The sequence below is a fragment of the Pinus tabuliformis genome, chromosome 2_1 (assembly GCF_031772625.1).
Source record: "Pinus tabuliformis cultivar Carrire ecotype Pingquan chromosome 2_1, CPIR1, whole genome shotgun sequence".
Classification (NCBI taxonomy): domain Eukaryota; kingdom Viridiplantae; phylum Streptophyta; class Pinopsida; order Pinales; family Pinaceae; genus Pinus; species Pinus tabuliformis.
In genome coordinates this window covers 415211848-415223585 of record NC_142299.1, presented here as the reverse complement: position 1 = coordinate 415223585, position 11738 = coordinate 415211848, and the positions used below count along the sequence as shown (strand labels likewise).

The 11738-nt window shown below is 35.7% G+C and overlaps 1 pseudogene; it reads right to left on the bottom strand.

The window, feature by feature from the left end:
• Positions 1–4702: 4702 nt before the first annotated feature.
• On the bottom strand, positions 4703–11310 carry LOC149200675 (F-box protein At1g10780-like; annotated as a pseudogene).
• Positions 11311–11738: the final 428 nt, after the last annotated feature.

Sequence of the window (11738 nt, the reverse complement as noted above, 5' to 3'; positions counted from 1 at the left end):
TGGCCTTATGAGATGCCATGAATTTGATTAACAAGTTGTCAACATTCATCTTTTAAGTGAGTTGATAGATACTGTGGCATTCGAGATCCATGTAGCCCAAATGCTCTCTCTACGAACCTGTAGAGGCCAAAGTATGTGACCTTAGCATTCAATTTTTTTCCTGGAGAATATTGGAGGACATAACATATTTGTTAGATATTGGAGTTTAAGCTAAGAAATAGAGGCATGCAAGACATTATACTATCTAGAAACCAATACTCAATTGAAATCTCTAATCAAGAAACCCATTCTTGTAGAGCTAACAATACAGGGTCCCACTATGACTGGATTCCACGCAGGACCCCCACAAGGGTATGAGACTTCAATGGTTCAACTGGGATAAGATACGAACCTAGCTCATGACTTTATTAGCGTCATTCATGTTTCCCACCCTTGTATCCTTCATGTTTAAGGTTGTTTAGCCCTTAATCTCACCATCATATACCTTATCAAATTTGCCACTACTCATTACTCAGTCTTGTGGGAAACAATTTGTGGCATTCTTCATCCCTTTGCAGCGAAATCCCTTCAAAGAGTTCCCCACATTCCTCAAGTTGAATATGCTCAATATTTCTTTCATTTGATCCATTTGACAAGTGGGGCATGGATTTCATTGGGCCAATTGATCCACCATTAGGGAAGAAAAAGTATATCATTGCGTGCACTAATTATTTGACAAAGTGGGCTAAGACAAAGGCTATCAAGGCAACAACATAGGATAAAGTGGTTGAGTTCTTAAGGGAGAATGTGTTCTACAAATTTGGATACCCCAAAGAGATAGTTGTCGATCAGGGAGCTCAATTCACATCACATCTTATCGAGAATCTATTAAGGCAGCATCATATCAAACACAAAAAATCTATTTCCTATCACCCTTAGGCAAATCGAAAAGTAGAGGTTACAAATAGGGCATTAGAAGGCATCCTCACCAAGGTTGTGAGTAGCAGCAGGAGGGATTGGGCAGACAGATTAGTGGAGGCCACTTGGGCCTATAACACAACTTGGAAAACAACTATTGGTTTTACTGCATATGATTTGGTTTATGGAAAGAAAGATTTGATCTCTATTGAGTTTGAATATAATACTTTGAGAATGGCAGTCCAATTGGACTTAGATGTCATTAAAGCATGGTAGGAGAGGCTTCTCTAGTTAAATGGCTTTGATGAGTTCAAAATGCAAGCCCTTCTATACATTGAAGTTATACAATTGTAAAGGAAGGTCTGGCATGATAGGCATATCAAGGACAATTTTTTTCAAGAAGGGGATTGGGCCTTACTATATGACTCTATCTTCAAGGATTTCAAACGAAAATTGATGGCAAGATGGTTAGGCCCATACCTGATAGAGAAATTTCATCACAATGGAGTTGTTCAAATCAGGATCATTGATGAAGAAGGTATTCCCTTGCTTTTCAATGGCTATAGGTTGAAGGTATACATAAAACATATGTCTAAGGAAGAATTTATCAGCACCATTAGCAAAGAGTTTAATGTGATTGGAAGTGTCATAGCTTCTAGTTCACAACATTTCTAGGTATTGTTCTAAAAAAAATAAATAAATAATAATAATAAAAAATAAATAAATAATATATATATATATATATATATATATATATATATATATATATATATATATATATATATATATATATATATATATATATATATATATATATATATATATAGTAAAAGGCTTGGATGAAAACCTTTATGAGGCATCTCAGGAACTCATGGGTTGAAAACCTCTCTGAGGCAACCTAGGAGTAAAGAAAAAGAAGAAAAATGAAGATCCCTGGATGAAAACCTCTCTTAAACCCATTATTGCACTTTGGACCACGAAACCCCTCACACATGTGGAAAAATCTATACAAGGGCATCCCTATATCATTTTACATTGAATTTTTATGCTCTGAGTTTTTAGTGGCATTGCGCAAGGAGACACAACTTGTCATGATCTATTGTAAAAAAACTAGTTTATGGGTTTGGTGGAAAGTGTGCTTGAACATTTGTAAATCTCATCTTATTATCCAAGGATTTGTCATTACCTTCTCCAATAGCCATTAGACTCCAATCACCCTTGAACCCTCTTTTATTGAAGAATTTTCCAAATGATTTATCTACAAGACCCTTCAAGATCCATTTAGCTTGAAGCCTTAGTCATCTAACCTCTAAGATTTACCAAGGAAGCCTCCCCTGTGAGAATAACATCCAATCACAAAATAGCAAGAGAGACATCATTGAGGCGACAATTGTGGCTAATGTATTTATCATTATAAAAGATAAGTTTTCTAATGAGTCATTCACTAGGCTTGCTAGATTTTGTAGTAACAAGTACTTTCCTAAGCGCCCCCATATTATCCTCCCTAAGTTCATTATAAATGAATTATTATTGTCTTCAAGACCAATATTTACTTGTATGTTCACTATCTCCTTTTTCACCTTTTGAATCTCAAATGTTTCATCCAAATAGTTTCATGAATATGACAATAAAAAGTGATAAAATTGTGATTTTGAATTGTACTTATGCAATTTATATTGATTCAAACCGTACTTGTTTTCCATTTTCATTTTAGATGACTCTAATACTTAGATTGTTAAGATAATTCATTTATCACCAAATTTAATTTTTCATGTTGTTTCAAAATTATTCTAACTAGTAGTAAACCAAACTAAAAACTTAAAATACTTAATAGTAGGCTTACTTTCAAAAATATATAAAAATAAGTTGCAAACCACATCATATTCTGCATCCATGAACTTAACAAATATAAAATTCTTGGTAGTTAAATTTGAACAACAAAATATCTACATGTTTGGAGAAGTCATGAAGTTGACTTAATAAGGCCAAAAAGTTATGTTAGTCTATGAGGTTGGTTATAATTTACAATGATAAAAAAATAGCCAAACATTGTTGATGCTCTATTGTACATTTGAATTTAAAACTAAAATTTAAAGACATAAAAAGAAAATGAGGAAACGGAAATATATGACAGGGTTTCAAGGATTTCTTCAAAAACATATGCAACCAAATAAATAAGGGTCTTTAGTGTAGACTTCTTCAATCAAATTTGCATCCATATAGGCCCTGCTATATCAAATAAAACCATGTGCAATCAATAATTCACACATGTGACATGTATAAGCTCAAGTAAAGTAGAGAAACACTTAGCCATCTCAAGTTGTGATAATGTACTATATAATCAAATCTATAATTAAATTACATTTTAAGGTCAAAGAGTGAAAATTCTTGATTTCTAAAATCAACTTTAGTGCATTAAAGGTGAGGTTCTAAAAAGTGCTCAATTGAAATTCCTTACATGTAAGAGCTATATCATAGTTTAGCATTTAACATAATTGATGATTATTAGGTGAACAATGGAGAGATGTGTAAAAGAGGGTATTGTAAGCCATCTACTTCTCTAACTAAATGTTACACCTATACACTCTGAAGCAGAAATATTTCAATTGATGATTATTAAGGGAATGGTCGACGAACATGTAAAAGATGACCATTTGAGAGTGCATTGTAAATAATATTTTTGGCTAAGGACGAACTAAAAGCTACATCAAAAATCTGAAAGAACAAATATATAAAAGATGATCATTTAATGATATGCAATGTTCGTTATGTACTATGAGAGTTTGCAACGTTTTTTAGGTTTATCACCATCAGAATTCAATATGGTTCAAGTTTTTAGGTTTAACACCTTCAAAATTCAATATGGTTCAAACTAAAAATCTAGTAAAACACATCAGGAAAGTGGATTAAATTAAGGGATATGTAGTTAGTAGCAAGATCTGTAATTATTATGGATGTCAAATAGAGAAGATCCATAAAGCATAACACCCAAAATTGATTAAAACAAATGATCAAACATATTTTCCTGTAGGCCAAAACCATCCAAAAAAGTTATAAAGCCATAAATTTTGTAAAAATGTCTCGCATAAATCAAGGACACAATTCATGAAATTATACAACAATTTTTTTTCAATAAAACAAATAATGATTCCAAAACCTGCCATTGCTAGGTTTATGATCATGAAATAATAAAAACAGTGGAGAGATCATATGCAATAAGGATAGCATCTGCGATACACAGGATGTGATTACAGGCAAAAGTAGTATCTCCTCCAAATATGTTGCTATCCAATATTTTCCAAATAGCAATGATTATGCCTCCAACAGAAATCAATCCAATGGTGATCAAACCGTTTACAAAGGTTCTCTCTTTATAACTCTATAGAAGATAGAAACTAAAAATGAAACCTAAACATTATTTCCTAATATCCCGAAGTTCTATATCAATGAGAAGGCAAAATGACACCTTAGAAGTGTCAAAATGTATAACTTTTGTATATTACCATATCCATCTCAAATTCAAATGTGACAATCAAACCGATAATTATAAGAGAATGTTAACTCTACTTCAAAAATAAAAGTAAATGAGATGAAACTAAAGTCTAATTCTTAAATAATTTCCAATTTGAGATTTATAGAATTATAGAGCACATCAGTTGTATTTCCCAAAAACAAGGTAGGCACCTTAATCTCTGATGCCCCAAGTACAAAATTCATAACTCTTTAAACCATAAGATTGTGTTGCTTCCAGAACCTCCCATAAGAGGTAAGCCAAAATCATCAAGCATCGAAACCCTGAATTGATTTACTCAATTGTGACAACCTGATTCCTAAGCTTGAACCTCATAACCTGCTCAAAGAATTTGTTTGCAGTTTCTTGGCAGTTCTTCATTTGGGAAATTCGTATAATCAATTCTTTTGGTTTTGAGTTGTATTTAACTAAGGACATTAATGTCATCATTTTCTATTCAGCATTCAAAGGTGACCTCACTATAATCAAAATATTTTCCACACAAGGTATGGTGAACAAGGAGTCCAATTGCAAGATAAAAAATACAACTTTAGAAGAAAAAATTAATACAAATCTTTCATTGAGCTTTCCTTTTTTCCAACAAAAACACTTACCAAAAAATAAAATGCAAAGATAGCAACCAGCATCCCAAACAATATGTTATAATTTAGAGATGAACAAGCTTACTTGTGCCAAGTTGTTTCTTTGTGACAGCACAACAAACATGGCACGATGTACTTCAAAATTGGTTAATCTTGGATGGCTATTGAAAAAATCAACAAAGTCCATCTTAGGAAAGGGTTGCAGTCTTTCTGCATCTCCGCTAAACTCAATTTTCATTACCAAATGCTTCACATTAGTTGCAGATTGCAAAACTGTGTTTATAGCATCCCAATATCACTGCACTCCCTGAATGGATAGATACTCTAAATACTTCAACCTTATTTACTTTCCTAGGAAATAAAACAATTTGAAATATTACAAAAACAAAGCAAGACAAAAATCAAAATAAAAATATGCATTTAAAAGAAAATGAAATGAAACAGAAGAACTGAAAGAAAATATGTAAGAGCATCTTAAAACATAATATGTAAACCTGCATTGTTTGCTATTGAAAGCCACCTTAGGGAGTGAATTCCCTTTATACGAATCCAAGTAGCTCCTTGTAACTCAAAGAAGTGAAGTTTTGGAGTAGATACGTTGATAGAGAAATCACCTATACCATAAAAATCCAATCTGTACTGCTCTAGAAGTTGCAAATCAATGATCACCACTTTGACACCATCACAGCCTAGCAAAGACAAACACTTTAGCATCGGACACGAATGAATGATGGTGGATAAAGAAAAATCATGTGTACAAATACCAACAACTTCCAATGTATGAAGGCCCATGAAAGGGCTCTAATTTGGTGCTTGTGATAGATGAACACTGATGCAGCCCAGGCCGCTCCTACCAAGCCGCTTCTACCAGGATCCTTCCGACAACCATGCATATAAAAGCTTGTGTAATCTTACGATTTATAAAACCCATGTTTGGCATTAACCCACAATACTATGAAAACCATACCTTTTAATACTCGGTATTCTTCAAGAAATTCTCAAAAGGAACATATTAAGAATGGACATGCGCATATATGTATTTACTTACGCATATCGGCAGCAATCTTCCCCTTTCTTTAGTATCACACTGGTATAGGCTGGTTCTTATTATACACACGGTCTCGTATGTATATATGGCATCGCTTTACCATAGACAGACTCGTATAGATGTATACGTTGCTATTACGGATAGACAGCTATGTATCTTAGCCTTTATACAGTTCGATCAACACAAATATACGTCGCTATCACCAAACAAGATCCGCTGTCCTCCGTTTCCTATACTGTCCAGAGCTCATAACTATAAGTCGCATCGTCCTACCTTGGATAAGGCGTATATATCCTTCAGCTCCTCCATACCGTTTCGGTCAACACATATACATAAATCGCATTTGCCCAACAAGGACTTGCTAGATTCCAATTCACGGAACCTCGGACTCTATATGCACAACAAACTAAATCTTTCCGACAGCTACATTCAGAACTCGCCCTCTATCACAATATGTCTCCGTTCGGATGGAAGGCTTTGAAACCCCGCATATAAGCCAAGGAAAAGTTCCAAAAAACCCTTTCGACGCCGATATGATCAGCACTTTCAGTTATGAATTATCAACGATGCCACATCCATTTAAAAATTTACAAGAGTTCTTTCTATACCAAGAATATATGCGCCACAGTAAAATAAGAGTCAAAGCAATATGACTGTGAATGAAAAGAAAGGTACCTTCAACGATTAATATACAGGATTATAGCGCATAGGAAAAATAAGAACCATTACCACTTCGTGCAAATTCAATGTTACCAAACATCAAATTCTGCCACCATATGCAGAACCATATCTTAGAACCGGTTAAACACAAGCATATCCATACAAAGTCAAATTCGGCATACTCATATGTATATAAAAACAAACATTCACAAGAGCTTTACATTCATGGCCAGATATACAAACCAATGGCCCTTTTACAACTGCCCGAAGGCTCCCAAGGAGAATCCTTGCTCACTTCTCACACTCACTCCTTACACACACCCAATGCCTTTGAGGCTTCCTAATTTATTAAGCTTAGCATGATCTAAAAATCCTAAAATCACTCAACTAAAGCTCATGCAATGCATACATATGGCAAAAGCATCTTTTCAGCTTTATTCCGTCTTTTTCCCTGTTCTAAAATAGAAAAGCTTTCCTTATCACTTAATGGTCCATATCCATTCTTTTTATGCCTAAAAGCTCTCCTAGTTTTATTTATTTATTTTGAGAATATCTAAGTAACTTGGAATTTAGGAAACTAATGCATGACCCCTATGTCTATTATTTACAATAATTTCCCCTTTGAGTTGAATGCTCCCGCATCATACTCCCAAGGTAGAAAAATTTCATGATCTCCTCATCATGTGTTTAGCTCTATGTTTGCCTGGATCCCATATCTTGTACTGTAATTTTCCATTTGCCGTTGCTTCTGTCTGTTGTTCTTCTCCAGGTCTCCACACTTTATGCTGCTTTGCTCCACTAGCTGTACTCTTGCAATCTTCTGCTGTCTTCCTCTTGCTTCTTCTGCTACTTCTCTTCTTTGCTGATGTCTTTTTCTGAGACACTTTCAGCATGATTCTTCTGATTAATTCAATTTCCTTGTCCAATAAATCTTCAAGCTGCTGATTTCTTGCTTCTATGCTGGTCTCTGTTCTGACTGCCACCCGATCATCCACCCCTTCTTGTCTTCTGGAACAGAGAACTTCTTTTCCCTTCAATTGACTGTTGAGCTGAGTCAAATGTTTCTCAGCACCGGCGACCATACCTGCATTCACAGAACACATGTTAAAATTAAAATCACAAGGCATCAGTGCCTTACTTCCCTCTGCCAGCATCTCAGTATGTTGTTCCATCCCAATCAGCACATCAGTATGCTGATTCTCTCTACCCAAAGAATTCTCTAAAGAACTCTCAAGACTATCAACCAGTCTTTCTCTCATACCATCTGTTTCCATGATGTCTTTCTCCTCTCGTTCACTATACTGAACTCTTTCATCTGCTGCAATCTCCCTGTCATACTCTGGATTCTCCAACAAATATTCTAATAATGCAATTTCTCTGTAGCATTGCTGAAGCATATCATCATCACCTGCATTCATACATAAACTTCCAGTTTTAACAGACTCAACTGTTGCTTCACTTATCCGTGCTACAGACTGATCCACTTCTTCTGCATCCATACGAACTTCCTCTTGTACTGTAACAGTCGCACAAGGTTGCACATCCTCCTCAGTAAAACCTGTAATCACATCACAATTGTCAGCTACAAAAATACATGGTTTTACATTATCCATCTGATCTGGATTTGCCCAATAACTCAAGAAATCATCAATGATCTTCTCCTCTGTCTTCATTTCCTCCTGTGATCTTGTTATCTCAGCATCGATCTGAACAGTCTTCAGATTCAACTCTTCTTGAACAAACTTCAAAATTTGCTCATCTTCCTGTATTGTACCTGCAAACATACACAATTCATTAGTTTTAAAACCACAAGACTTTTTAGTCTTGACTGCTTCCTTCAACATTTTTCTTTTAATATATTTGCATGTGGGAATTTCAAACTCCCACTCTGGCGCAAGAACTCTAAGTCCCTTTTTCAACAAGGCAATCACAATTTGCCTCAACCTCCTCTGCAACTATCGCCAAATCACTCTCTTTCCCTTCAGTGGAAAGATCCATTTTCCTTTCCGATTTCCCCACTCTTGTAGCCATTCTTCTAGTACCTTCAATTGTACCTTTATTTCTGCAATCTTTCTTTCTCAAACCTCTGTAGTCATTTCATCTCTGTGGCATTTCTCTGAACCTCTTCTTCCTCTAGAAAAACTCTCTCTGCCTTTGGCAGACTGCTTCCTCGTAAGTTTTCTATTCACCATGAGTTGTACTAGCCTCTGCAACAGCAACCTCTCTTACTGCAACTTACCTCACCGAGCTCTCCTCACTCAGTCTTTTGGTAAGTACTGGTTCACTGCCTCTGGAACCTCTTGAGCACTCCTCTGCTCTCTCTAGGCTATCTCTTCAACTCACCTTCTTCTTCTTCTTCACTGCAATTATCCTCCCTATCCAGCCTTCAGCTGAATGCCACGTTCACTGCCACCGTCTCTGCAACCATAAACTTCATGTATAAATTTCATATCAGAAAAATAATCTCACCTCTTAAGATCTTGCATGATCTTGTCTTCTTTCCTCTTCCGCAATCCTATTCACTTGTGTAGTTTGCATATCAGATTAAAAATCATTCATCCCACTTCAGTTCTAAAAAAAAACAAACATCTTCAGTTGAGCATTCTAGCTCTGATACCACCTGATGCAGCCCAGACCACTCCTACCAGGCCGCTTCTACCAGGATCCTTCCGACAACCATGCATATAAAAGCTTGTGTAATCTTATGATTTATAAAACCCATGTTTGGCATTAACCCACAATACTATGAAAACCATACCTTTTAATGCTCGGTATTCTTCAAGAAATTCTCAAAAGGAACATATTAAGAATGGACATGCGCATATATGTATTTACTTACGCATATCGGCAGCAGTCTTCCCCTTTCTTTAGTATCACACTGGTATAGGCTGGTTCTTATTATACACACGGTCTCGTATGTATATATGGCATCACTTTACCATAGACAGACTTGTATAGATGCATACGTTGCTATTACGGATAGACAGCTATGTATCTTAGCCTTTATATAGTTTGATCAACACAAATATACGTCGCTATCACCAAACAAGATCCGCTGTCCTCCGTTTCCTATACTGTCCAGAGCTCATAACTATAAGTCGCATCGTCCTACCTTGGATAAAGCGTATATATCCTTCAGCTCCTCCATACCGTTTCGGTCAACACATATACATAAATCGCATTTGCCCAACAAGGACTTGCTAGATTCCAATTCACGGAACCTCGGACTCTATATGCACAGCAAACTAAATCTTTCCGGCAGCTACATTCAAAACTCGCCCTCTGTCACAATATGTCTCCGTTCGGACGGAAGGCTTTGAAACCCCGCATATAAGCCAAGGAAATGTTCCAAAAAACCCTTTCGACGCCGATATGATCAGCACTTTCAGTTATGAATTATCAACGATGCCACATCCATTTAAAAATTTACAAGAGTTCTTGCTATACCAAGAATATATGCGCCACAGTAAAATAAGAGTCAAAGCAATATGACTGTGAATGAAAAGAAAGGTACCTTCAACGATTAATATACAGGATTATAGCGCATAGGAAAAATAAGAACCATTACCACTTCATGCAAATTCAATGTTACCAAACATCAAATTCTGCCACCATACGCAGAACCATATCTTAGAACCGGTTAAACACAAGCATATCCATACAAAGTCAAATTCGGCATACTCATATGTATATAAAAACAAACATTCACAAGAGCTTTACATTCATGGCCAGATATAGAAACCAATGGCCCTTTTACAACTGCCCGAAGGCTCCCAAGGAGAATCCTTGCTCACTTCTCACACTCACTCCTTACACACACCCAATGCCTTTGAGGCTTCCTAATTTATTAAACTTAGCATGATCTAAAAATCCTAAAATCACTCAACTAAAGCTCATGCAATGCATACATATGGCAAAAGCATCTTTTCAGCTTTATTCCGTCTTTTTCCCTGTTCTAAAATAGAAAAGCTTTCCTTATCACTTAATGGTCCATATCCATTCTTTTTATGCCTAAAAGCTCTCCTAGTTTTATTTATTTATTTTGAGAATATCTAAGTAACTTGGAATTTAGGAAACTAATGCATGACCCCTATGTCTATTATTTACAATAATTTCCCTTTTGAGTTGAATGCTCCCGCATCAAACACTCGTTACTTGAGGCTTTCAAGATGAGGCAAGGAACATATGTAATCAAGCTTAGTGGGAAAATTAGGTACATGACCTTTTACTACAAGATTATTGAGTTGAAGTTCAAGTACTTCAATGAATTGCGTGTGTGTGACAACCAAGCTCGTAAGCTATTGCCAGAAAAATGACAATAAACAGTTAGCCCTTCCAATGCAGATGTTGAAAATACCATGCAACATACAACAACATCTGACTCAGTCAATCCCTCGTCACAAACACTTCTCGAAAAATAAAGGCTCTGAATGTTTCTCATTTCCTCTCTCCATTTTTTAATAACACAACAACACATGGCCACATCTCTGGCATTCTTGACAAATGAGAGCATGTGTTGCACTACTGCATCAAGGAAACACATCCATAATCCCCCTCAAAGAATCATCATCGATATCCATGGTGTTAGCCATTGCAAAGGTTGTCTTTTCTTTACAAACACATATCAGGAATTTGACAATAACCCAAAAATGTCAACCTCCTAAAAATGAGTCCTTGGATATATAAATTTTATCGCCGTCTCCTCCTTCAATCATATATATGAAGAATTTCAATAAAAAACCTAAATGAAATCTCAAAATCCCAAAAGGGCATAGACTGCAGCTCGAAGAATAATTAAATCACAAACTCCATAGAATACATTAAGACTCATATTGTCAATGTACGAGGAAAGTTCAACAAATTCGATGAACCTTTTTTGAGCAAATACTTGATTTCAACAACAAAAATACTTAAAATTAGAAATCCACATAAAACCCATCAAAATCGAAGCTTGAAACCAATGAAAAGAAACCTAGATCAGTCAATGCAAAGGAAAAACCACTGATGCAGAGGATTTTCA